The sequence below is a fragment of the Sorex fumeus genome, unplaced genomic scaffold (genome assembly GCF_029834395.1).
Source record: "Sorex fumeus unplaced genomic scaffold, SorFum_2.1 ptg000051l, whole genome shotgun sequence".
NCBI classification, from domain to species: Eukaryota; Metazoa; Chordata; class Mammalia; order Eulipotyphla; family Soricidae; genus Sorex; species Sorex fumeus.
In genome coordinates this window covers 42,062,169-42,085,318 of record NW_026606108.1, presented here as the reverse complement: position 1 = coordinate 42,085,318, position 23,150 = coordinate 42,062,169, and the positions used below count along the sequence as shown (strand labels likewise).

At 47.5% G+C, this 23,150-nt stretch overlaps 1 protein-coding gene and 1 long non-coding RNA gene across 2 annotated transcripts in view; both read left to right on the top strand.

The window, feature by feature from the left end:
• Nucleotides 1–23,150, top strand: part of LOC130033130 (uncharacterized) — a 202,105-nt gene that overhangs the window by 83,758 nt on the left and 95,197 nt on the right. The window lies entirely within an intron of this gene.
• FGF1 (fibroblast growth factor 1) overlaps nucleotides 22,039–23,150 on the top strand; it is a 95,539-nt gene continuing 94,427 nt past the window's right edge. Inside the window, exon 1 of the mRNA XM_056124846.1 lies at nucleotides 22,039–22,145. The gene's annotated coding sequence lies outside the window, so the exon portion shown is untranslated. The remainder of the gene's footprint in view (nucleotides 22,146–23,150) is intronic.

The window sequence follows — 23,150 nt, the reverse complement described above, 5'->3', positions numbered from 1 at the left end:
ATGATTTCCACATTACTCTCTCTCTACTTTGATCACATTCAATATTTTGACACCAGACCCACCATTATTATTTGAGATTTTACCCCAACACTCAGATTTGCTGAAAAGGCAACAGTAGACAGTTTGTTTTCTATTGCTGGTTATCAATAACATATGATGTCGCATGGCTGCAGTAGTGGCCGCGCGGTTTTGAAATTCCGAAATTTTAACACTTAAATCTGGAGGGATTTCTACCAAAACCTGCTGGGTTCTGAGATATGCTCCTGAGTCTCTGGGATCATGGACATTAAGAAGCTTGATCAGGAACCAGAAAGGCCGTTCGTGGGCGATGACTTGGGGTCTCGTTGGATTGGGGAGGACAGAACCGGCTCCACCCCCATCTCGTGAGGCCCAACAAGTTTCGTCACTGCAGGCCCAAGCCTGACTGTCCAATGGCCTCTGGAGGATGGTGGCCACCGAGCCACCAAGGGGAAGCAGGTGGAGGGACAGCACCCTTTCCCCCCTAGGGTGGCCCAGCAACAGTAACCTACTGTGGGGTCCGGACACATTTCTGCCAAAAGCCACTGGATTTCAAGATTTGTTTGTGAGTCTCTGGGATCATGGCCATTAAGCAGCTTGATAAGGAGCCAGAGAGGCCGTTCGTGGGCGATGACTTGGGGTCTTGTTGGGGTGGGGAGGACAGGACCGGCTCCACCCCCATCCCGTGAGGCCCTGCATGTCTCGTCACTGCGGGCCCAAACCTGACTGTCCAGTGGCCACTGGAGGATGGCGGCCACCGGACCACCAAGGGGAACAGGCCAAGGCACAAAACCTATTCCCACCTGGGTTGGCCCAGCACTGGTAACTACTGCAGGGACCAGATGCATTTCTGCCAAAAGCTGTTGGGTTTTGAGATTTGTTTCTGAGTCTCTGGGATCATGGCCATTAAGCAGTTCAATCAGGAACCAGAGAGGCCATGCCTCCAATTATATAGCTGAGCTGAAGGTGGTTTGTGGGTGTGTTTCCCACATACTTAACTTTTGGCCGTTTACTTTCTTGGTAAACTTTGCCCCAAGTTTTTGGGGTCTGGCCAAAGGCACAGCAGCAATTTTGGGGTATCTGGGAGTCTGAAGGTGCCATCAGGCTGCTGATGCACTCACCTCACAGGTACAGACTGACCTGCTGGAGGCACCATACCCCCCTTATAGGGTTTTTATTACAATCCTAAAGCAGTAGATCACAAACATCTGGCTGACTGTCCCCTTTTCAGGAAAAAAAAAAACCTACTCAGTGTCCCTTGTAAATCTACCTTCTTTAAGTGAGCAAACAGAAAACACCCCCACGCCCACCCTGTACATTCACTTGCACCCAAGGCTACCACTACTAGCCTCCTCCTGGATTGTTCGAGCATGTCCCAGGAGTAGGTAATGTCCACTTGGGAAAGTACTGCCCTCGAGGTAACAGTTGTTAAAGAGTTTGGTGAATATTTCCCCAACAATTGAGCATGCACATATATACATAAGTAAAATAAGTACAAATTAGATCATATTTGCTATCATATAATGAATATTTTAGACTACTCTGAACTCTTTTTGTATAGTTATTCTCTTCATAGTTCTTTTCTGTGTGATCTCAAAGAGATGTGCCCTTTCCATTGTGTGCTTACAGTCACTCTATAGATGCAGCATAACCATGCTTCTGTGAGGACATTTAGGTTGTTTACTCTGTCACAATTTCAGTGGTCTGCTTTGTGGTAATATCCATTCAATTTAATGTTTTTTTTTTGACAGAAACAATACCAGTGTTCCACTATTTAAATAGTGAAAGTTCCAGGCTGGGTAGCAAGAACACAAATAGAAGAGCCATTTGGTGTGATGATTTTGGTCACATGGGATGTTTCAGTTACGTCCATTAGTGGGCACTCAATAACTTTATGCAGAGTAAGCAAATGGGTGAAAGAATGAAACCACATCTATGTAGGTACTTGTAGGGCCTTAATTATAGCGGGGCTTCTCAACCTCTGTTGAAATAGTCTTTTTAAGGACAGATGATTCTTTGCTGTGAGGGGCTGACGTGTGTGTTGCCAAGCATTTAGCAGCATCCATGTCCTCTACCCACTAGATGTGACCAGCACAACATCAGGTGCAGCAACCAAAAGTATCTCCAGAAATTGCCAAGTGGGATAAAGGTGCTCTGGTTGAGAACCTCGACTTACAATATGGGTTGTGTAAAGGCAACGGCCCTTTATTCAAATATTGACTCTATAAATGCACAAAATCTTCCTGTCTCTTTTTCTCCCAAGTTCTCCCATGTGAGAGACCCAGCTTCCTTCCTGGGTTTAGTCCTTTCCTAGTGATTCCTGTACATCTTAGTCTTGGACCCAATTTTATTTCTATAGAAGTACTTTCCCTGACACCTCCCCCATGGATTGGGTCAATCTCCATTAATCACTTAATCACTTAATCCCCGTTATTCATCGATTTACTCGAGCGGGTGCCAGTAACGTCTCCATTCATCCCGGTTGCGTGCTAGCGTAGCCCAATGGTATCTGTTCGTTCTAGGAACATGCAGAGCCTCAAACCGATCATTCAGGGTCTTGACGAAGAGGTCTGACCATCTTGTAGGTGGGCGTCCACGTGATCTTTTGATGCCCCGTGGAATCCAATCAGTAATGGCTCTAGTCCAGTGGTTGTCTGTAAACCTCATTACGTGTCCAGCCCATCTCCATTATAGATTGTCAATTCTCAGATGTTTTCTAATCACCAAATAACTTTGGAAGTACATATCAAAGTTGAATTTTTGAATTTCTTTTAGTAAGGATTCATTTATAGTAGTGAAGTATTGGCTTGGAGCCTGTCAGATTTTGCTCACCATATTTATATCTAGTGCCAGAAGTAATGCTAACAACCACTAGCTGTTCAGTACTAGTGTTTGGATGGATGGATGGATAGATGGATGATTAGGTGGATAAACAAATGATGAATGGATAGATGGCTTGATAGATGGATGTGATGGGTTGTTGGATGGATGCATGGTTGGATGGATGGATAGATGGATGGTTGGATGGATAGATGGATTATTTAATGGAGAGAAGGTTAATGAATAGTGGTTTGGATGGATGGATAGTTGGATGGATGGATGGATGGATAGTTGGATGGATGGATAGTTGGATGGATAGATAATTGATTCAATGGATGGATGGTTTAATGATGGCCTAGTCTCAATCAGAAATAATCATCCTAGGGAATCAGCAGTTTTTGTTCCAGTTGCTTGGTTTGTTGCTTAGTTTTATTCCTGTGCTTAAAAATGATTTTGATAAGTGATGTTGCCTACACCTACATTTTGAAATTGATTTTTTGGGGAGGAGGCAACATCCAGGATATGAAATTACTCCTGGCTCAGCGCTAAGGTGTCACTTTCGTCAGGGCTCGAAAGACTGAACAAGGATTTGCTGTGTACAAGGAAAAATCCTTGTACTGTCTCTCTAGTCCCTAAAATGTGTGTTATATATTCAACTTTAAATCCATATAGCTTCAAGGTAATAGTTTCCAACCTATTGTAAGTATTTGAAATTTAAAAATGAAACTATGGGCTGGAGTGACAGTCCAGTAGGTGGGGCACTTGCTTTACACGTGGCTGACCTGGGTTCAATCCCCGGCACCCCATCACTGTATCACTGTATCACTGTCATCCTCTTGTTCATCAATTTCCTCGAGCAGGCACCAGTAACATCTCCATTTGTGCTAGCCCTGAGATTTTAGCAAGTGCCGCATTGGAGTCTCCTTCAGGGTCAGGGGAATAAGACCCATCATTGTTACTGAGTTTTGGCACAGCAAATATGCCACGGGGAGCTTGCCAGACTCTGCCGTGCGGGCAGGATACACTCAGTAGCCTGTTGGGTTCTCCAAGAGAGAGAACCAGACAATAAGAGGTCGAGCTGGGTTTTATAGTCTTTGGGTCTTGGCCATTGATGGGATAACACCGCGCCAGGGGTAGTTGGTGGGTGTAACACCTAGCTAATGGAAATTGGGGGAGCTGGATGGAGGAGGCCCAGTCCCGATCCAAGCAGGCTTGGAGATCTCAGCCCCGAGTCCCGTACTCCAAATGATTCCCCCAAACCCTGAAAGTCATGACCCCTGAGTACAGAGCCAGAAGTAAGCCCCGAGCACCACCAGATGTGACCCCAACAGCCAAAATATAAAATAAAAGAAACCATGACATTACTCTCTAACTGCACTTATTAATATCCTCAATACTTTAAGTTGCTTTAGGACTTAACAATTAAATGACGTTGAATTAAATAATTAGAAGATGCTTCCCTTAGCAGAGGGGAGATGTTCACATTTGAGGCACTGACTCCTTAGTAAGCTTGTGACAGGCGGTATTTCCAGGAAGGGAAATAGTAGATGCACCCAGACAAATTCCCAGGCTAATTAATTTTCTCAAAGAGTGCCCACAGAAATTAGGAATAGAAAATTTTGGAAATTGAATTTTAGTAGCCATAATAATAATAATAAATAATAATAATAATAATAATCGTGAAAAACCCTGGAAAATCTGGAGGGCGACTCCCTGGGGCAGTGCGGGCTTCGGCCGGCAGAGGGCGGGGGACAGCCGGCTCCTCGCTCGCTCTCCGCACGGTGGCAGCGGCGGCTCGCTCTGCACTGCCAGCCCTGTGCTGCAAAGCGAGTTCTTCATGGAAAACGGGCTCCCAGGGGGAGGGGGGGTGCTCCGACATGCCCCTAGAATCAGAGCTGGGGCTGTAAGCAGTCGAAAATGCTCTCACTCCCCAGCCCCTCCCTCTTTCAAAGAATAAACTTGGGAAAGAAATTGCAATAGAGAACCTGAATGGAAGGCGCGCTATTATGATTATTATTAAACTTTTTTTTTTTGGTCTTATTTCCCCCCTCACCGACTCCTGAAAAACAACGGTGAAATGTCAATAACTGCTTGGAGACTGAGCAAACCCGAGGCCAGCTCCCCCATTGGGCACCACCAAGAGCTCTCTCCCAGGCCCTGCCGTGTCACTCCACAGCTGTCAATCACAACAGGGTCACTTCCTCCCACCTTCGAGGGGATGGGGGCATTTAGCAAGAGCCAGACACAGAGTGAAAGAGTGATGGTGAAGAGGCTGCTGCAAAATCCTACTCTGCCCGGCAGGAGTGCTTCAAACCTTTCCACTGCGGCCGGATGGGGAAGAATCGGGCGGAAAATCTACACTGTGTAAATGTTAAATGTTGAAATATTACACCCATAGGTGTTAGGAGCCAGACGGAAAAGAGGTAGAATGCGTGAAGGGGCATTTACAGAAGGGGCAGCAGGGACTTTCAGGGCTGGGGGTCCCACTGCTGCGGAGAAGGGGTGTCTGCGCCTAAAAGGGGGTGCAGGTAACTTAGGTCAAGAGCAATGTGGACAAGCCCATCAACCCTGCCGCCCCAAGCAATAGCGTGCCCCATCACATTTATCTTTTGGGAGACTCAGCAGGGTAGAAATAAACAGGGGGCAAGTTGGCGATTCGGACTGATTATTCAGATGGACTGAATGCAAGGCTTGGGGCCTGCAAGAGTAAGCAAAGGCTGCAGGAATAGAGGCCCATAGAGAAGTTGGAGCAGACAACTGTCCTTTCACCTGGCAGCGGTCCAGCCCCCAAATAGCTTTTGTGCCCTGTCCAAAAATAAGATCACATGAGAGGGGAAGGAATAAATCGACCAGTGCTCGTCCTTGGGCCTTCTGTGGGCACATGCCTGGCTGCTCCGTGCCCTGCGGTCCCTCCAACCAGACTCGGGCACGTGGGCTTTGCATTTCTCTTGCGGCTCCCTCCTGCAGAAGAGAAGGTGCAGAAGAGGCAGGCCGGCCGATCCAAGGGCCTCAGCTCCCAGGAGGAGGGCATGGCCTCTTTCCACTAAAGGACACTCCCTTCTGATGGACACTCCCTTCCTCCTGCAGAAGCCTGCCAGCAGCCCCACTGCGAGGCCCCCACTGTAAGGCTGCTGCCGCCGCCGTGGTCCAGGGAGAACGTGTGTCCCAGCCAAGGCTGACAGGTGAGTGTGTCCATTTCTCTTGCTTCTGTCCTTCCTGCTTGCACCCCTCCCCCTCCCCTGGAGCCCGTTCTTCCTCATCTCTGTGATCCAGGTGAGAGCCACGGCTGGTTCAGATACATGTGACAGGTGTTGAGCTAAAGTATTCCCCTACTCCCTTCTCTCATGCAGACACCCATTCTCACCCCACCACATCCGGGAAGAACTGGGTAGATCTAGTTCTCCGCAGGGAGACAGGGAGTGATGCCTAACAAGATCCAAACAGACATTGCCCAGGAAATCATTAGACAAATCTCATTATGGCAGAGTTAATGCTTCATTTGTTCAAAGTCTTACTGAATGGAATAGGAACAAAACAAAAAGCAGGCAGGCAGATTCTGTTATTAGGCGAAAGGGAGCGGAGAAAAAGAAAGAGGCTGAGCACTGCTTCCTCCCCCACACCCTCTCCTAGCTCTTGTGGACTTCGCAGAGCCCAGCAAAACACAGTGAACAGATGGGAGGACGCCTTCCTTTTGTGCAGAGTAAAAGGAATCAAAGCCAAGCCTTGGGGGAGAGCTGTCCTGCAGGCAGCGTGAGGGATGAGAGGGACCAGTCTGGGCGTTCCCTGCTCTCCTCAGCCCCCGTACACGGGTGGGGAGGGCTGTGCTGATTTAGGGACAAGTAGGGCTGTCACCATCCTGTCACCATCGCTTGAACCATCTCCCCAATACACACGGCCCCCTGCTGTGGGCTGCAAATAGCTCTGAGAACACACTGGCGGGAAGAAGGAGCAGTGAGGGGATCGGCATTTTGCCCACTGGTCTGAAAGTCCGTTAGAGGAGATGCAGGCAAAAGAAAGATGAAGTTTAAAAAAAGAAAATGGGTTTACTCTTAAATGGCAAAGGGGTGCCTTTGGGAGAGTAGTGCCCTGACCCCGTGGCTCCCCGGGGCTTGGCCCCGCACCCCAGTGCTGTGCTATTCCCGGGAGCAACAGCCATCACGGTGGCGAGCTGATCGCCAGCAGACCCAGGCTGACCCCCGCAGGACACAGCCACCTGGCAGGAGCCACAGACACTGGGCATCTAGCCTGTCCCTGTCCCAAGCTGCAAGTCATCCCCACCCGGACCCAAAGAACAGAGCCATGAAGGAGAGGGTCACCACAGGGGATGGAGGGTCATCTCAGGGGATGGAGGGGTGGGGGGGGGGGCAACATAGACATGTCCACAGCACCCCCCAGGATCCAAGTCCCTCCAACACAACCTCCCCTGCTTCCTCCTCCCCCTCAGATGCTCACACGTTTATTGGAGATAGCCGACCTCAGAGGATGGGCAGTGAGCAGGGAGGGGCATGAGCCGTGGCTCGCCAGCCCTCCCCAACTCCCTTCCTATCCACACCCACTGGGCCCCTAACTTTTTCTCCCATAGGTTTTCTCTCCCACTCTTGCCCACGTTGTAGGTTGCTCCCTGCTCCGCCGACGGGCACCTTATGGCTGTCCATGGTCCAGCATCTGCGCTGCCTCCCTCGGGTCTTTTATGGCCTGTCCACTGCCTCTGCTCTCTCCCTCCTGGCTCCCACTCCCCGTTAGGATGGTCACTCGCTTCCCTGCTCTTTAAAGCACCTGAGTTTTCACTGGGGCTGGGGAGTGGGCAGAAATCAAATCTCATCTCCAGCCCTCCCCAAGGCACTGAACAGGCAGATGATGATGAGACACTTCTAACTACTTGCCCATCAGAAAGCCATTCTCCCTGACTTATTTACCAAGGGCGGCCTGAAGGAAACCCAGGCAACCCCTCAAGGCACCCTCACAGGGAGCCTATGGGCACCATCAAGAGATGCAGAATCTCCAAGAGCTAATTCACTCGCTCTCGATGGCACGGATGGTCCGTGGGGACCTGGAAGAGTCCGCTGCCTTCCCTCATGCCAACACTTCCGGGTTTTCCAGCAGTTTCTGGGAGTCTGATCCAATAAAGCACAGGGTGCTGGATGCTGGTCAGGGGAAGCGCAGGCATTTGGGGTCCCTCTGGCCACCTGGATGGATTCCCAGTGCCTTGACAGAGGGGTCCATCTAAGACTGTACCCAGGGGTGAGGGGTTGCACCCTCCCCCAGAGCCACCAAGAATGTCACAAGAGGTGTGGCGGTGGCTTTGCGGAGATCAAGGTGCCTCTAGATGACCTGAAGGTGGAGTTCTCTGAGGAAAGGTCGCCTAGTAATGGGCTCTCCAGTGTGAGCTGCCCCCTGGCTGACCCCCTAGGCATGGGTCTGACCCTCCTCCTCCCCACTCTGAAAAGGGAAACGAGGTCAGGGGCCACCCACAGAGGGTTGTTTGCAGAATTTGGAAAGCAACCAAGTTCTAAAAAGAAGGGAAAGCAGGAAAGTCTTGGGGAAAATGTTGATTCTTCATCCCTGTACCCCTCCACGCGGCCCTGGACTCTTGGTGGTGGTGCCCCCACCCCTGCCAGATGCAGGTGTCTGGATGCAGGCTCCATGCACAAGAAACAAGGGGGTCGAATCTTTCTCTCTCTCTCTCTCTCTCTCTCTCTCTCTCTCTCTCTCTCTCTTCCTCTCCTTCCCTCTCCCTCTCTCTCTCTCCCTGTCTCTCTCCCTGTCTCCCTCCCTCCCTCCCTCCCTCCCTCCCTCCATCCTTCCCATTTCCTTCCTTCCCTCCTTTCCCCTCCCTCCCTTCCCCTTCCCTATGTCTGTCTTGTAGTATGGTAGGGAGCTCCTCAGCTGTGTTCTTGCTCTCTGGGGGCGATTCCTGGTCTTTCCTGGCCCACGGGAACAGATCTGAAACTTTGGTGCTTGGGCTCTGTGCTCCAGTTCAGTTGAGACCCTGATGTGCCGGGGCTCAGGGAGAGCAGATGGTGCCAGGGATCAAACTTAGGGCCTCATGCATGCCAGGCAAGAGTTCCCATGCTCGAAGCTATCTCCCAGACCCTTTGTTTCTGTTTAAACCTATCCATAGGGATTAATACCTTCTCAAGAGCAGATCCAATTTAAAAAAAAAATTTTAGAAAAAAATTTATTTTTATTTTAAAATTATTTTTTAATATTAATTTCTAAATTTATTGAATCACCATAAGAGATAGAGCATTACAAAGCTGTTCATGATTGGGTTTCAGCCATACAATGTTCCAACACCCATCTCTCCACCAGTGTAATTTCCTACCACCAATGTCCCCAGTTTCCCTCCCACCCCCCAACCCCCCCCATCCCCACCCCAGCCTGCCTCTAGGGCAGACACCTCTCTTCTCTCTCTTGCTTTCTCTTTCTTTCTCTCATTATAGGCATTATGAATGAACAGATCCTATTTTACTTTTGCCATTTATCCTTCCAATATCTCATAGAGCTGGTATCGGGTCACGGAGCAGGTATGCAGATCACAGAGCTGGTATGCAGGTCACAGGGCTGGTAGGAGGGTCACAGGGCTGGAATGTGGGTCACAGGGCTGGGACGCACATGACCGAGACACAGAAAGTGGGGTCCATTTCACACTAAGGAAGCAGAGCAGGGTCCACCCCAGGACAGAACCACCCTGGGGTCTTTGGGGTCGGAATCTGCTCAGTACTTGCTGAGGTTAAAGTCAGAAGAAAAGAAAAAAAAAATGGAAAGAATCATGATGTTAAGGAAAGTTCCCTGGGCCAAACTTTCAAAAGAAAACCTATTGCTGGGAGGTAGTACTGTGGTTCAGGTACATGCCTAGCAAGCATCTGAGCCGGATTCGATTCCCGGGACCATAGGTACTGCTCCAGGCACTCCCAGCAGTGTCTGTAGCCTGGGTACCCCTTGGACCCCAGGGTCTGAGCAGCGCCTCATCCTTGGGCCTTGGCATTGCACTGACAGTTGGCCCTGGACTAGTGACAATTTCCAGAGAGGCCCCATGTCTCATGAGCACTGCTTTGGAACTTTGCCTCCCTCCAACCCCCCAAAAAGGGAAAGTAAAACAAAAACCACTGCTCGACTAAGAGAAATGAAAGCATACACACACAAGCATGCACATGTATGTTCGAACCAGCATTGCTCATGATAGCCAAACCGAGAAGGTAAGCCACCAGTGAATGGATAAAGAAAATGTGACACACACACAACCATTCAGCAACAAGAAAAGGAACTTCTGGCATCTGGAACCATGCTGTGACTCAGAGAGATCTCCAAGATACCAGGCATGGTGCTTTCTAGGGGAAAGGAGCCCTGAATTATTGCATTTATAGGAAATGGTCAGAAGAGGCAAACAGAGAGAGACAAAATTGGGGGGCTGTGAGGCATGGTGAGAGAGAGGTGTGGGAGTGATTGCCAAGGAGGCTGAGGTTTCTCTCGGGATGACACAAATATTCTAAAATTAGCAGTGATGTTTGTACAACTTTGTGAATATGCACAAACCATTTAATCATACACTTTTGATGGGTGGATTGTATGGTATATGAGTTATATCTCGATAATAAAAACCCAGACCATGGCTAATGAAATAATTCAGCCAGTACAGGGCCTACTCAAGGATGTGGCCTCACCCTGTCTGATCTGATAAGCTTTAGGTCTTGACCCCAAGATCTTGGCCACAGGCCACAGAGACAATTCGAGTGGAAAGAGGATAAATACAAGAAATGCGATCCATTAATTTCTGTCTAGAGTAAAAATCAGGAGGATTCCACACCCTCCCCCACCCCTCTATTGTACATTTAAATTTTTATGGAATCAATCTTACTATGTTATCTTCATTTCTGGGTTTCAAATAATTTTTCAAAAAGCATTTCCTGGGGCTGGAGAGAGAAAACAGAGTTCAGGAACTTGCCTCACATGCAGTTGGCTCAGGACCAAACTCCTGAGCCCCAACAAGAATTATCCCCAAGCTCAGAGTCAGGAGCAAGCCCTGAGCACAGGTGGGTATGGCCTCCAAACCGAATCAGAACCAAACCAAAACAAAAAACAAGTAAAAGCATTTCTTATGCTAATATTATGTTTTTAATTTTTTTTGGTAGGAGAGATTTTAGTTTTGTACATATTTTGTTGACAACTGACATTAATTTTAGATGCACATGATTACATATTTGTGGACATTGTTGTAAATATCATTAATGTTCTCTAAGATTATTTTTTGTTCTTTGCTTTTTTTGTGTGGGTCACACCCAGCAATGTTCAGGGTTTCCTCCTGGCTCAGCACTCAGGAATTTCTCCTGGCAGTGCACAGGGAACCAGATGTGATGCCACGGATCAAACCCTGGTCAGCCATGTGCAAGGTGGGCACCTTATCCGGTGGACTATCGCTGTGGCCATTCTTTTCCATTTTTATTAACACCATTACCGAATGGTAAACAGCAATTTCTTTTAAAAAGTTGCAGACCTAAAAAACCTCCTAAAAGAAAGTTTAATTTTTGCAAAGTTTATATTATCTAACCAAAACTATAAATAAGTAACAGGTAAATGACACAACCTTTTTCTGTGTTACAAATAGCACACTTGCATTTTATGGCTAAAAGAGGAAAACGTTTTCCCAAGAAGAACTAAAAAATATTTTGCACAAGGTTTTCAGAGAGAAAATCTTATTTAGAAGTGATAGCACAGTGGGTAGGGTGCTTGCTTTGCACGTGTTTGGTTCCTCCATCGCTCTCAGAGAGCCCAGCAAGCTACTGAGAGTATCCTGAGTATCCCACCTGCATGGCAGAGCCTGGCAAGCTCCCCGTGGTGTATTTGATATGCCAAAAACAGTAACAACCAAGTCTCACAATGGAGACATTACTGGTGCCCACGCGAGCAAATTGATGAACAACGAGAGGATAGTGCTACAGTGCTACAAAATACTTATTTTTTTTCCCAAAAAGGCACATTTTCACACGATGATCTAAGTTTCCTCTTCAAGAATCCAGAAAAAGAACGCACAGTAAGCCCCCTTTATGCAGGAAATCCAACAAAAGGGCAAAAAAAAATCAATAAAATCAAAAGCAGAAAAATAACAGATAAGTCAATAAAAGCAAATGATTTTTTTTAGGTAATTAAAATCTATAGTTCTCTAATCAGACTGAAAAAAGGAAAAAAGAGAAACGAGAAAGTTATCAGTATCAGAAATTAAACTGAAGTGCTGGCTAGAGGTCCCCTCCAGATATATTTTTTGAAAGATCCTAAGAAGTTATTATAAACAAAAATTCAAAAACACAAATGAAATGAACCAATGTCTTGAAAACTACAAGCTAAGGGGGTGGGGTCAGAAATGGCTCAGTGATGAAAGTTCCTATCTTGCAAGTGTTAGGTGGAGAGGGGCCGGAGCGACAGTACAGCAGGTAGGGCACTGACCTGGCACGTGGCTGACATGGGTTCGATCCCCAGCATTCCATATGGTCCCCTGAGCCCTGCCAGAAGGGACTCCAGAGAACCAAGCCAGGAGAAGCCCCTGAGCACAGCCGGGTGTGACCCTCTAAACCAAAACCCAAACCAAAACAAAATAAAACAAATTTGATGCCAGCACCATGGCACGTCTGCCTAATACTGGCACAGTGGCACTGCTACCTGGAGTCCCCTGAGCCCCAGGGAAGGTGTGTGCCATGTCCAGCAAACCAAATGTGTTCAAGTAGCCCAACTAAAGCATATGTGACTTCTGGGAAAGGGAATTTAAAAAAAATAAAGGGGTAGGGTGGTTGTTTTGTTTTGAGAAATGGAAACTACGGAATGTGGGGAGATGGCTCCAAGGGCTAGAGTGCATGCCTCTCATGCCAGAAGGTTCTTCCACAGCACCTGAGCACTTCTGGGAGAGCCTCTGCCAAATACCGAGCCTGGAGTAGCCCCTGACAATCACCAGGATGCCGCCCAATTTCACCCTCACAAAAAAAAAAAAATTCAAAGTGGTGCAAGAAATAAAAAAAAACAACCATCAAACATATCCCAAAATAAAACAGATAACCTGAAGAATCCTAAAGCTTTTTTTTTTTTTGTTTTTCGGAGTTGGGGGTGGGGAAGGCATACCTGGCAGTGCTCAGGGCTTATTCCTGACTTTGCACTCAAGAATCATTCCTGGAAGGGCGCAGGGGACCATATTTGGTGCCAGGGATCGAACCTAGGTTAACCATATGCAAGGTAAGCTCCTTAACTCCTGCATGCTCTGAGCTCTATCCCTATCTGGGGTCTGTGTGTGTGTGTGTGTGTGTGTGTGTGTGTGTGTGTGTGTGTGTGTGTTTATTTGAGTCACACCCAGTGATGCTCAGATGTTATTCCTAGCTCTGCACCCAGGACTCATTCCTGGTGGTGCTTTGAGGACCCTTATGGAATCCCAGGGATCAAACCCAGTTTGGCCACATGCTAGGCAAGCAGAATTTTTTTTTCTTTTTGGGTCACACTGGCATTGCACAGAGGTTACTCCTGGCTCTGCACTCAGAATTACTCCTGGCAGTGGGGGACCATGTGGGATGCTGGGAATTGAACCCCGGGTAGGCCATGCGCAAGGCAAATGCCCTACCCGCTATGCTGTTTCTCCAGCCCAAGCAAACTTTTTTTAAACAGAGAAATAAGATCTACTTTTAAAGACCAAATATAAACTTTAGAATTGGAAAGAACAATATCTTAAACTTAAAATCCTCTAAGATTTTCAGAATGGAGATATAGGAACAGAATCAGTAAACCTGAAAATAAAAAATCCCATTACTATTCTTTCCCACATGCTTTTTTTCCCCTTTTCAGATCTTATTAGCTCCAAGTCATGTTTCTTTTACTTTTATGGAAATTTCTTCAGTATTTGTTGAAGGGTTGGTTTAATGGATTCTCTTAACTGTTGTTTGTCTGAAAAGCTCTTTATTCAACCTTTAAAATTAGCCAGGTACAGTAATCTTGGTTGGAGTTCCTTTGCATCCCGCACTTTGTATACGTCAGGTTACTTCCTTCAGAACTGCAGAGTTGGGGCTGGAGTGATAGCATAGTGGTTCGGGCATTTGCCTTGCACGCTGCTAACCCGGGTTTGATTCCCAGTATCCCATATGGTGCCTACGGCACCGCCAGGAGTAGCCTCTGTGCATCGCTGGGTGTGACCCAAAAAGGAAAAAAACACTGCAGAGTTTCTGCTGAGAAATCTGCTGATGGTCTTATGGGAGTTCCCTACTATTTTGTTCTCTTTTGTTATTGTTGTCATTGTTGCTTTTAGGATTTTTTTTATCTTTGATCCCTCTGCACCCAATTTTAAATTATAAAATGTCTTGATATGTTTCTGTCTGGATTTTTTTGCGCTCACTGCACCTAGATATCTAACTCCTTTCTCAGCTTCGGAAAATTCTTGATTACTATTTTTTCTTTCTTTTTTTATGTTTTTGGCTATTGATCGTTGATTTGCTCAAGCGGGCCCAGTAACGTCTCCATTGGAGACTTTGTTGTTACTGTGTCTGGCATATCGAATACTCTCAGTAGCTTGCCGGGCTCTCCGAGAGGGGCGGAGGAATCGAACTCGGGTCGGCCATGTTGGCCGCTTGTAAGGCGAACGCCCTACCCGCTGTGCTATTATTTTTTTTCAAATAAGAACTCTGTCCCTCTCTCTCTCTCCTCCTCCTGGAACCCTGGTGTGAATGTTGCTCCTCTTGATGTTGTCCCATGTAGTTGCATATTATCTTCATAATCTTGAATTATTTCTTTCTTTTGAGTGGTTTCTTCCACCTATCCTCAGTGTTCAGCTTCTGTCACTCAGCTATTGAATCCTTTATCTTTTTGTTGAGTGATTGTATTTTTCAGCTCTATGATTTTTGCAAACATTCTCTCATACTGTCTGGATCTGTTGACGTTCTCTCCCATTGATCTCCTCAGTATGGTAGACTGTTGCATGGAGATCTTCCATAGGCAGCTTGCATTGTGCTGTCATATTAGGGATTCTTTGCAGGCTACTGTATTGATCCATAAATGTAGGTGAGTTTCTCTGTGTCATTACATCTAGTGGGACATGAGAGCCTGGGTAGTGGATGGGGAACATATGTGGGGGTGAGTGTAAGAGTAGTCTTCAGGGCTGAGGAGATGGCTCCAAGGGCTGGAGCACATGCTGTGCATGCAGGAGGTCCTGGTTCAATCCTAGAACCTTGCTGGGAGTAGCCCTGGAGTATATCTGGGTGTGACCCAAGGTAAAGGTAAGGTAAAGGCCCTCCCATTGATCGTTGATTTGCTCAAGCGGGCCCAGTAACGTCTCCATTGGAGACTTTGTTGTTACTGTGTCTGGCATATCGAATACTCTCGGTAGCTTGCCGAGAGGGGCGGAGGAATCGAACTCGGGTTGGCCATGTTGGCCGCTTGTAAGGTGAACGCCTTACCCGCTGTGCTATCGCTCCAGCCCCAAAAACTGAAAGAAAAAAAAAATAGAGTAGGCTGCTGTCTGTGTCCCAGCTGGACCCACTGGCAAGTGCTCCCTTGCCAATGGACTGTGTTCTGAGGGCCTAGCTGGGGGTTTCCTGTCTATAAGAGTGTAGGTTTCTTACTAGTCTTCAGATGATAACTCGCAGAACCTTGATCTGGTTGCTAATTAGAAGTAAGAATTCCCCACCTACCCCTGGGCCCACCAAACCCTGTAGAGCTTGGGGCTATAGCTGGCTATTGGTGGGGAGAGGAGATTACTCCTAGCAGTGAGAGAGATTGAACCCAAGCCCCCCTAAAGTATCCAGTCAGTCTATTGATCATTGTTTATCAGTCCTCGCTTGCCCAGCTACTTGCTAGGAATGAGAGGAGCTTTCGTGGGAAATTTCCCATCAGGGTCTGTTATCATGAGGCTGAGATCCAATATGTCACCCACCACTGCTATCAGCATGATTGGGAGCTTATGCAGATGCACCTGTCAGTGATCTGGCCCTGTTTTGACCCCATTTCTAGCCTCCCATCCCAATGGTGCCAATACAAGATGTCAGGATCAGGACAACATGGTGGGTGTTTGGAACAAGCATTATTCCCGTGGTCAATTTCTTCACCTAATCACTACCTGATTGTAGTTTGTTATCTAGCAGTGGTTTTTTTTTCTTTTTTGGCTAGGACATCATTTTTTTTTCCTTTTTTTTTATTTTTATTTTTTTTTCCCCTTTATTTTATTTTATTTTTTTTAAAGTTGTAGATTTACAATTTTTTGTGCTTTGGTTTCAATTATACAATGATCAGATACCCATCCCTCCACCAGTGCCCATTTTCCACCACCATGGATAATATCCCTCCCACCCCCATCCCCCCATCCCCCCGTCTCTGTGGCAGGGCAATCCCCTGTGTTCTCTCTCTCCTTTTGAGTGTTGTGGTCTGCAAAAGAGGCATTGAGTGGCAAACATGTTCAGTCCATAGTCTACTTTCGACATGCATCTCCCCTCCTGGGAGGATCCTCCAAACATCCTTTATTTGGTGCTCCCTTCTCTATCTGAATAGCCCTTTCCTCTAGGATACCCGGCTGGCCTCTAAGTTATGGAGTAATCCTCCTGGTGCTGATCTCAGCTATTCTTGGGTATTAATCTCATACTTTGTTACTTTATATCCCCCAGATGAATGCAATCTTTCTATGTCTATCCCTCTCTTTCTGACTCATTTCGCTTAGCATGATACTTTCCATATTGTACCACTTGTATGTAAATTTCATGACTTCATCTTTTCTAAGAGCTACATAGTACTCCATTTAGGACATCATTTTGTTCTAATCCATGTGGGTAGTTTTCTTCTATCCCTTACTGTGAAGACTGTTCATTAGGTTTCAGGACATTTTTTGTTTAGATTATTTCAAGTTTGAATGTTTTAGACTTGCTCTGACTGTGGAAAGAGGTAAATACAATCTCTCATTTTAGCCATGCTTGACTGTGTCCCTGAAGTCTGTCTTCTTACCCCTGCATTTCTGATTCATTAAGACTTTCAATTATAAACTGGGTTCCCAGTTTGTTTTGGCTAGGTCTTGCCAAAGAGCTACGCAATAGTTAGGTCAGGAGTTTTAAATTTGGAATCATAATGGATTTGGGTTATTTTATAACTTCCTGAAGTTAAATGTGAAAACAGTGTATGTGTGTATATATATATATTTTTTTTTTTTCTTTATTGAGTAGAGAAACGTAGTTACAGAGCTTTTCAAATCCTAGAGGGGTTTAGACGCAAGTCACTGAACTCTAAATTTCATAACCTGGTCCAGGTGGGTGAGTTGTGAACGTTCTCAAACTGCCTCCTGGCAGCTCTCAAAGCATGCACCACCACCATCAGCATCACCTGGGAACTGGTCCACATGAAGAACCCCAGGCCCACCTCAGATCTACTGAAGCAGGGGCTCATCAATCTGTGCTTTAATACACCTTCTAGGTGACACTGATGCAATCAAGCCTTAGGTCTAGGGCCTAAGTCTCTAACACTGAACAAAGAAAATCCCTGCTCACCACATGAAGTTTACAGTCCAGTGTGTGTTATGGAGAATTAAAAACAAACCTTGGGGGCTGGAGTGATAGTACAGTGGGTAGGGCACTTGCGTGGCATGCAGCCAACCTGGGTTTGATTCCTGACATCCCCTATGGTTCTCTGAGCCCAATAGGAGTGATCCCTGAGCACCTCTGGGTATGGCCAAAAGTCTTTTTAAAAAGGAAAAAAAAGAGTAAACAAGTAATGGAATAGAGTCATTTTCAAACAGAATAAGATCAGTGAAGGAAAAGAATGCAGGGGCTGTCAAGAGCCGTGGCAGGGCAGTAATTTAGAATAGATGATCAGGAAGAAGGTGGCCCCAAATGAGACCTGAATGATAATAGAATGTCTGTCAGACCTCTCCCCCTAGAAAACACCAAGGGGCAGAAAATAACAGGACACTCAGGGGAAAGTGAACCACAAATGCAAAAGCCCTGGGGTAGGACCATATCTGTTTGGCCCAGGTGAAAAGCAATGATGCAAGCCGCATGCACAGGGAGAGGGGTGTATGAGATGGGCTTGGAAGTGGTAGGAAGTTTATCTCTTGCTCTTAGTGTAGGGGAAAGGCACTGTGCAGTTGTAAGCAACTTGGAAACCAGAATAACGTGACAATAAGCCAGGGAAGGACTAGCAGTGCTTGGATAGATTAGACTAAATATGCCAAGACTTACTATTGAGTGCAAAGTATAGAGCATCACACAGAGCATACTGGTTTTAAGTATACTCATGTGCAGGTAAACTAAAGGCACTTTGTTCCTGAAAGAATGAAGCTATGCATAAAATAGTGGTTATCTTTGGGAAGGAGTGGGTCATTTTATTCACATGTGCCTGAAGTGGTAAGAAGTGGATCTTTGGGAAGATGAGGATTGTTTTATGCCTTTCTGTACATTGTTCATGCATGTGCACAAAGCCTTAATTTTATTTAAGATAAATACTTAGAAATAGGGGCTACAGGGGCCAGAGTGATAGAACAATGGGTAGGGCATTTGCCTTGCACACAGCCAACCTGGGTTCGATCCCTGGCACCCCAAGGACTGTCAGGAGTAATTCCTGAGTGCAGAGCCAGGAGTAACCCCTGAGCATCGCTGGGTGTGACCCGAAAAGAAAAAAAAAAGATAGTTTGTTATAGGTTTTTTTTTTTTAATGAAGAATCCGGGCTGGAGCAATAGCATAGCGGGTAGGGCATTTGCCTTGCACACAGCCGACCCGGGTTCAATTCCCAGCATCCCATATGGTCCCCCAAGCACCACCAGGAGTCATTCCTGAGTGCAAAGCCAGGAGTAACCCCTGAGCATCGCCGGGTGTGACCCAAAAAGCAAAAAAAAAAAAAAAAAAAAAAAAGAAGAAGAATCCCCAGCACCAAAAGGCCCGAACAGCATCAGATCTTTGTCCTTTGCATAGAACTCTGGCCTGAATGATCAAGAATTACCAGAATGGACCCCCCAAATGGAAAAATGGTGATAGAGAAACGAGAGGTGACAAGGACCAATACCAAAGCAAGTCCATCTCTTATGATAGGGCCCTTTCTAAGATATCCCTGGAGTTACTGACAAATTAGGTATGACCCCCTCTGCTCGGGGTCAGGGCAAGACACCTTCCCACTGGAGAATTATGGAGCCCCATTCTTGTCCTGTAGCTCAGGTGACAGGTGTGGTTGTCAGCTGTATTTCTCTGTGACCAGTTTGCCAACTCACTCTGCTCCATCATCTTGGCAGCTATGAGGCCAGCATGCCTTTTACGTAATTGCATGATTGGGCATAAATGGAGAGAAATGCTTTGCTGGTGGGGGTGGGAGGAGAGGGAGAGTGGCGCATAGCATATGATTTCTCCCATCAGCTGGCTGTGTTCCAGCAAGGTCAAATGAGATTAGAAAGAAAACAGTGTCTGGTGTGCACTCCACAGCATCATTTACAGACAGGGTAGACGAAGAGGAAATAGTAAAGCAAATATTAAATGTCAGTCTTAAGATTCAAGGACAAGAAGCTAGGGTTTACAAGTGATACCTGGAGAAAAGAGAAATTTCTTTATTGGGGATCTTTTGAGCCCTGCAGATTTGATCTTCCACGGAGTGCAGTTACAAAGTGGTAGTTTTCTGATTTCTAGAAGTGCTTACAGAACCCAGAGGACATAAAACTATGGAAATGCCACATTCTACCTTGATTGTTCTTCTAAAGCTCTTTAAGAGTAAGAAGCTTAGAGTCACTTCCTGAAAGAGCAACGCTGAGTGTTGGGGAGTAAGTTAACCTCTTAAGACCAGGGAGGAAAAATCTCTCAGCGTTATGGACACAGATGGCCCTGACCCAGACAAGCCTACAAAGCTTCTATACGGATTTTTATTGGGCCTCAAATCTGTCCTTTTCTTCCTTTCTTAGACCCAGCCTTCTGCAGGCTCAGTGAGTTCACAGACTCGGTTTTAATCACCGCAAGAGTGCCTATCACCATGGCCAGGGTCTCTGCTAGATTCTCTGAGTAGGATCTAACTTGCGTGGGTCCTCAATAGATGGCTTTCTCAGCAGCTATTAGTCTCCTGGACTATTTCTTGGCCCAGAGCCCAAGGGCTATTTTGAGGACAGACTTTTAGGCTAGGTAATGTCCTTATCCCTTTACACACTAAATGGGGCCAATAAAGCATGAAATCTTATGATTTGAAATAGTGGCATGTATGTATATTTATTGAGTACACTAATCTAGATACTCTACAAAGAAGTTGTAGGGAACTTGAGGAAAGATAAAGCAAAATTGGGGGGGGGGGATGGATCCTTCCCAGTAATGTTTGGGAGCTCCTTGAGTCACTCTAGGTGACACTCAGCTCTGCAATGCAGCTCTGATGGCTCCAGCTCTGTTGATTAATGTCCTGCTTGTTCCTGGTGGCAATCAGGGGCCACTAGGGCTACACTCAGCAGGGCTGGGGCTGGGGTCTGTGGTGCTTGGGCGCAAACTCAGGGCCTCATACAGGTCAGGCATATGCTGTGCTCCTTAACCTCTCTTCCCTAAAATGAGATTTAAAAAAAATTTCAGTATTGGGGAGAATTATATTACAGCATGTGTCTTATAGAAAATGAATACTTTTATTTCACTGTAGACAGTAGTGTGACCAAACACTGCACAGGGAATGAAGAAATGACTTAATATTAGTAGCTAGGGATTATAATAAACTAAGAGCTCTGTGTGTGTATGTGCTTAAAGAGCGTTTCACAACTGGTTTTGATGGCGAAAGAAAAATAAAAAGAACGACTCATGTTTGCATTGCCAGATTTCAAGGCGATGCCATAGCACATTGGCACACTTGATTAGCGCAATAAGCTTGGGGGGAAGATGCGGCTGAAGTTCCTGTCTTCTTTGGAGAGGACACTCAGAATGCAGAGTGGCCTTGGAATTGTGGGGCAGTCCAGTCACCATGTGGCTGGGGGGAAAGATATCCTGGGGCAAGGAGAAGGTGGGGGCTCTGACTTGGGGTGCAACCAAGTGAGCCTTCGAGCTTCATCTTTAAACCTCATTACTCCATGAGATTTAGAAGGTTTAACAGGGGCCAGTAAGGGAGTTCCGTGGATAAGGAGTGAGCTTTGCACATAGCTGCCCAGGGTTGAATGCTCAGCACTGCTGAGCCAAGCCTAGCTAAGCCCTGAGCACCGTAGGGTGTGGCACCCCAACAAACCAAAACCAACCCCAAAAGACTTAATACACACAGTATAGACAGGGTAACAAGTAGTTAGAAGATGCTTATGGCAAACATTTTTATTTCCTTGTGACAGAAACCCCTTGAGAATTGTGCAAAGGAAATCAAGACTGTTAAAAGCCAACAATCAACAGCCACTGTCTCTGTGGAAGGGATAAGTTTGGCGAGGTTCTGGGGACTACAATTTGGAGAAGTCATTTTTTTCTGGGTAGGGAAGGAAAAAATATCTTTTCTTCCCTGTTAGTTAGGCAGTGTGCAGAGGCTGGGCCTCTTAGAAAAAGGCTCTGGGGGCTCGCAGGGAGTCTGGAAATCAGGTTTCTTTGCCCCCTGCCCAGAGAAAGGGGAAGCCATTCACCAGGCCGGCCTGCATCCACCTGGATCATCAGGTGGGCAGGCGTGCTCTCGTGCACTCGCATGTGTGCGCACGTGTACACACACACACACACACACACACACACACACACCTGCTCAGGGGTGTCCGATGACAGAAGCGAAGAGGAGTCTCTTTCATCTGACGGTCTCCTGATTCCAGAGAGACGTTTTGAGCCACAACCTGCTGTTCCCTGGGCAACCGAGGCCTCCAAATAAACAGGCTTCTGCTCAGACGGGCCAGTAGTCCACTGGGCTCAGGCATTTGCCCCAAGACAAACCACGCTAAAATAACCCCAGGGATAGTGGCCACCGCAGCGCCTGCGCCTGCCTCCTTTCGCGGCGGGCCAATCACTCTGCGTCCCGGGGCTGCCCTGCAGAGTTGGGCACCCGGGAGCTCAGGGTACGTCTCTGTGGGCGGGGTTGGTACGGGCTGTTGGAAAAAAAGCAGGTGCCCTCTGCTGATAAACAAGGCCAGACGGAGATTCCGGGCGGACGCTAGCTCGGAGCCCCCCAGCCGCCTCCTTGCTCCTCACACAGCCCCCGCCCCGGCACGGGAGGCCGCTCAGTGGAGCCCTGTTTGGAGGCGGGCCGGCAAGCTCCCTGCATGCTGTGACCCATCCCCTCTCCCCACGCAGAGCTGCCAGACTCAGGAGGTTCCGAGAGAGCCACCGGGAAGCAGTTGCAGCCTCTAGGGGGACAGCGACCAGCAGGATAGTGAACCGCTCCTGGTGGATTCCCTCTCGCTCTTCGGGTAAGAATTCAGGGCATCTGTTCTTGCAAAACAGCGCGGGTTCAGAGCACAGCTAGTCCTGCGTGTGTTTGAGTGCGCCGGCACAACTGTAATATCAGGTTACTTTGTGAGAAGAGAAAATGTCCAGTATTGGAAACAGATACTGCCGGCATCAGCTGTCTTGTAAGTGAAGCCCAGAAGCTCGCCTGGGGCTGGATTGAAACAGAGCTGCAGGCTGCCTTGAGGGCCTGGCTTTCCAGTGGCATGTAAAAATAGCACCTGGAGCTTAGAGACGCACCAATGCCCCTGCACCAAGCTGGTCCCTTCTTCATCCTCAGGCACAGCCAGGGTGCGAGCGCTGGTGGGGAAGGGGCTGCCCAGTGACTGCAGAGCTCAGTCTTGTGGCCTCAGTGAAGCTGGGGTGGGGTGGGGGGCATGGGCAGCACTCTGCTGTGTCACACGCAGGCTGGTGGCCAGCCAGGAAATCCAGCCACCTCCGAGAGCCTGTCAGCAGGCAGGCGGCTTTGGATGTGAAAGGCAGAGAAGGAGAATGGTGGTTTGGCGTGTTTGACAGATGCCATCTGATGGGTTCGCTAGTCACCTGGATGACTCCTAACCTCTGCTCTCCTCCTCTGCTCCGGGGAAGTCCCAGCTGAGGATCAGGAGAGCCACAAGGCACGTGACGTTAGCCACACCCACATCACCATTTGTGCCCAAAGTATGCCCGGTTTCCAGAAAGAGTTGCTCTGGGAAAGGCCAGGCCTCCTGGTTCTGGGATAGGAATCCCAGGCATTTCATCAAGGGCCCATTATTCCTAGCCCGAGGGAGAGCACGCCTGCAGGACTCTGCTGGCTCCCCACCCCCTTCCAGCAGCTTTGGTGACCAGCACTTTCCCTTTCCTTCACCACAGGGATGTGATTGTGTTTTCTTTCAGCAAACACCAGCGAAAAGACAGGAGCATCCCAGCCCAGGCTGTGCCGGGCTCACAGTGGGCCCAGGGGCGGGATGAAATGAGCCTGGCCTTGC